Source organism: Bubalus kerabau, chromosome 10 (genome assembly GCF_029407905.1).
Source record: "Bubalus kerabau isolate K-KA32 ecotype Philippines breed swamp buffalo chromosome 10, PCC_UOA_SB_1v2, whole genome shotgun sequence".
Classification (NCBI taxonomy): domain Eukaryota; kingdom Metazoa; phylum Chordata; class Mammalia; order Artiodactyla; family Bovidae; genus Bubalus; species Bubalus kerabau.
In genome coordinates this window covers 93,055,143-93,058,610 of record NC_073633.1, presented here as the reverse complement: position 1 = coordinate 93,058,610, position 3,468 = coordinate 93,055,143, and positions in this window count along the sequence as shown.

The following is a 3,468-nucleotide window of genomic DNA, read 5'->3' as shown; positions in this document are numbered from 1 at the left end:
CCCACACTCTCTTCCTTCCATTGTGACTGATCGGGGCTACTTTTTAACCCTTGAGATGGACTTCCCTTGTGCCACCTCTGGGCCCTGTTTGCCGTCTCTTCCTCACCTACCAGAGGCAGCAGTCCCCTCCTCCTCTCTTCCGTTTCTGCCTTTGGAAATCCTGTCCATCCTTCAGAGCCCAGTTCACCTCCTGCCCTGACCACAAAGGCTTCCTGGACAACCCCGCCCATCTTCCTTTGAACAACTCAGGCTGCTGTATCCGCGGGCAATGCTCTAAATGTCTGAGAACCAGCAGGTCATGGGCACTGGAGGGTGGGGGTGTGTCCCAGCTGTAAGTAATCATAAGGCTCTATGGGGCTCCCCAGCTGAAGAGCAAGCCTTGGAAGCCACGCAACTGACACCTGGCATTGGCTGACATAAATGGCGAGTATTTAAAAAAATTTTTAATCTTTTTTGCTCTTTATGGTGATTAAATTGTAATCACCATACAAGTCACACCTTGTTTGACTTTCTCTGGGCTTCCCTGATAGCTTAGCTGGTAAAGAATCCACCTGCAATGCAGGAGACCTGGGTTCGATCCCTGGGTTGGGAAGATCCCCTGAGGAAGGGAAAGGCTACCCACTCCAGTATCCTGACCTGGAGAATCCCATGGACTGTATAGTCCATGGGGTTGCAAAGAGTCGGACACGACTGAGCGACTCTCACTTCACTTGACTTTCTCACCATACCTAGCCTAGTGCCTTCATCAAGTGTATCTATTAGAAACACTTTGAGATGCAAATAACAGAAAGAACCATTATTGTGTTTTCAACAAATACAGGGTTACTTTTTTCTCTGAGAACAGTCTGAGAGTAGATGACCCTGGAGATAGTTCAGTGGCTCAACAGCATCAGGGCCAGCATCTCTGCAAGTCTCTGGGCTTTTAACATATATATGTATATATATATTTTATTGTGGTAAAGGTCACGTAATACAAAGCATACTTTTTAAGCTATATTTAACTGTACAGTTCAGAGGCACTAAGTCCATTAACATCGGTGTGCAACTCTCAATATCATCATCTCCCATATTTTTCATCTTCCTAAACTTAAATTTTGTCCCCACTAACTCCCCATTCTCCACCCCCCAGCCCACGGCATCCACCAATGTACTATCTGACTCTATGAATTTGACTCTTCTAGGTATCTTGTGTAAGTGGTATCAAACAGTATTTGTCTCCACCTAATTGCCTGTCTCTTGGCTTTTCCCTCATGTTCAAAACACAGCTGCCACAGCTCCAAACAGAAGACAAGGAACAGGGACTCCAGCAATAGCTATTCTTTCCGTCTTGCTCCTCTCCCTTAAATTTTATTGGCCATGTAGTGTCACATGACCATCCTTAGCTGCAAAGGAGGCTGTGCGTCTAAGAATCTAATAATTCCTTTTGTAAGCCTGAGGCGGAGGCAGGCTAGAAGTGAGGGGCTGGGCTGGGCGTTGTATTAGACAGTGGGCCACGAGTGTCCGCCCCACCATACCTCAGTGAATGAATGAATCTAAGAGAGGGTTTCACCTGCACAAGTCTGTGCTATGAAGGAACCCAGGGATCTGGTTTTCAGAGCCCTGTGTGGTCACTGCCTCATCAGAGGTCATGCCTGATGAGAGCTTGCTCCCAGCGTCACCTCAGGATCATTTTCCCTCTCTCCTCCACCAGGCCCCCTTGCGGGCTCCCCTCGATTGTGGAACCCCAATAAAGCTCTCTACAGCTAGAAGAGGCAGGAAGGGGTCCATCCCATCTGCCGCCGGTCCCTGCCCCCATCCTGTCCATACAAGATTGATAATGAAACCAATACCTTTCACCAGCGTAATTTTCATATTTAATGAGCGTGACTCAAAAACTATTACATTAATTAGTCAAATCCCACAAACCGTTAATGGTGCACGCAGTAATTAATACCGTATTCAATTAAAAAATGACCTGTTTTGGGGGCTTCTCCCAGGTTAGGGGTTTCGAGGGCTAGGAGTGTTTGCTGACAGGCTGGCAGAAGCCCCGTGGTTGCTTCTTGCCGCTGCTCTTTCTTTTCCTCTTTCTTTTCCCGGCGCTTCGTGGAGGCAGAAGGTGCCGGGAGGACACGGTCCTCCCAGCACAGCCCCACCGGGCCTGCGACCGGCTTCCCCTCTGCTTGGCTGCTCGCCCCCTCGCCCCTTCCCCCTCTGCCAAGCCGACAGCCTACTTGCTGTGATTTATGGGAGGGCCTGGCACAGGGCTCACAGACTGGAAAATTTCCAGTTTACACAAGAATTCCCTGAAAAATGAGCTTGGTTAATTTATTTCTTTCATTAACGAGTTTGAACTGTGAGATAATCTTTCTGAGCGCCCCCCGTGTGCCCACCCTGCATGGTTCACACATGACAAGCTGCATCCTTGCCTGTGCCCCCTCCCATCTAGGCAGGACCTGGGACGGCTGACAGTTGGTGGGGGGGAGTCTCAGCCTGTTGGCCTGTCTGCTGAGACTAGGGGACTGTGGCCGATGGGGGATCCCCTTGTCTCCCACCCTGTTAATAACCAGGATTGAAGCTGGGGCTAAGTCAATGAGACCCCTTGGCTTCGTGTTTTCTCATTGTACTTATAGAGGGCATGTCCCTGCTTAGGCCATGGGCAGCTGGGAGGAGTTTATGTCAAAACATTTCTCAGTCAGGAACTTAAGGCCAAGGAGTGGAGCTAGGATGTGCCTGCAGGACCCACTGGAGGGCAAGGCCTGAGATCAGGCCCACCCTCGCCTGTGTGGCTGGAATGAGAGGGCACCCCCCGACCTGTGGTTTTCCCACTTCTCTTTCTCTAGGACACCCTGGCCTGCACCACAAGCTTTGACCCTCTGCTACACAGCTCCCTGTTGACCATCCATCTGGCCTGGGGTGAGCATGTTGGAGGCTTGACCCACCTCCCAAGGGTGGATCCAGGAAAGAAGCCCACATAGACACTGGAAGCCACTGAGGGCCCAGCGGACAGGGAGGACGCAGAATCTGTCTACAAAGGGGCACAGGCACGGCTCCTGACTCCCTGTCCCATGGGGAGGGGCGCAGCTCAGAAGAGCGACTTTAGGGGCACGGGGACCCCACTGCCTGGGCGTAAGGGCAGATCTCATGAAATTATGGTGGAAGCACAATTGAAAACCAGAGGAGGGGGACTTACCTGGTGGTCCAGTGGTTAAGACACCACACTTCCACTGCAAGGGATGCAGGTTCAAGTCCCAGTCTGGGTATTAAGATCCCACATGATGAGTAACATGGACAAAAACAAACAAAAACCAGAGCAGGACAAGGTGAAGCCGGGAAGAGGCCGCATAGTCTCTGGGTGGAGGACCTGGGCTTTGGAGCAGGGCTGCCTGGTTAGAATCCTGACTCTGTCCCTTTCTGGCTGTGCAAGTATGGGCAAGTTATTTAATCTCTCTGATCTAAGTATCTTGGTTTGGATGAGGATGAAAATTGTTT